The following is a 1234-nucleotide window of genomic DNA, read 5'->3' as shown; positions in this document are numbered from 1 at the left end:
ATCTCACACTCTAGATAGATAGATAGATAAGGTTAGCAATACAAATTGGAAAATAGAACTCAAAACGTGTATAAAACTATAAAAATAGACAAAAAGACAAACAGATAATTCAAATATTAAATTAGTTTGGGTTTTTTATATTTTATTCTTTGGGGAAATTTTTGTCTTGCCTTTTAGAGCTCAGCCAGAAATCTACACCAAATAGTAAAAATATAGAGTTCAAGGTAATTAGCGATGCTCCGAGTCAGCAAAAAAATAGATATCTATACAGTTGCATGTGTCAGTTTGTGTGTTTCTACGATGTAGTACATGCATCACTTGCATTACAGAAACTCTGGTTGCAGAATGTTGCACTTATAGAAATTGAGAAGTATAACCACAAATTTTGAACAAACAGTAATTCTGTTCTTTCAAAAAGTCTTGTAAATTTTGGCAATTTTAAAAACTAAAATCACGATATGTACTTGTTTTTTTAACCTCAACTCCTACACATTCGCTTCTCCCGTCATCCTTCGCCCGTGTTTGCATGTGCGCCAATTCAACTGACCCTGATTTTGTACTGCGCTTGTTTCAACCCATCCTGCTAACATCCCTTATAGGTGGGTCTCCGTTCACCATGTGTTACATCCATTTTGCAGTCTGAGTCTCATCAGGTACATCCATACATAAAGTTATGTCTCGCAAAAGATCCTGAGTTTTGACTGCCATGTTGTTATATCCCCATCTGATTAGTGCATATAACATAATATGTTGAATGGAGTCCCACCCATAAGGGATATTAACAGGAAAGGTTGAAACAACCATTGTACAAAATAACGATTAATATCAAAACCATCTTCAGGTTACTTAAGAAATTATTATTTTATATATCGAAATCGTAATTGAACCATATTCGATGACTGGCACCTATGCCAGTGGAGCACTGACAGCACCTTCTGAACGTGATCATTGCCAGAGCAGCTGTCTGGCTTCCGTGCTAGTGGCATGTAAATAGCACCATTTGAGCATGATCGTTACCAGCGTCGCCTTACTGGCACTTGTGCCGGTGGCACGTTAGAAAACATTCGAGCGAGGTCGTTGCCAGTGCCGCTGGACTGACTCTTGTGCAGGTGGCATGTATAAAACACCATTTTGAGCGTGGCCGTTGCCAGTACCGCCTGACTGGCCCTTGTGCTGGTGACACGTAAAAGCACCCACTACACTCTCGGAGTGGTTGGTGTTAGGAAGGGCATCC

This window comes from Octopus bimaculoides, chromosome 21 (assembly GCF_001194135.2).
Source record: "Octopus bimaculoides isolate UCB-OBI-ISO-001 chromosome 21, ASM119413v2, whole genome shotgun sequence".
Classification (NCBI taxonomy): domain Eukaryota; kingdom Metazoa; phylum Mollusca; class Cephalopoda; order Octopoda; family Octopodidae; genus Octopus; species Octopus bimaculoides.
Note: the sequence above shows the minus strand (reverse complement) of the source record.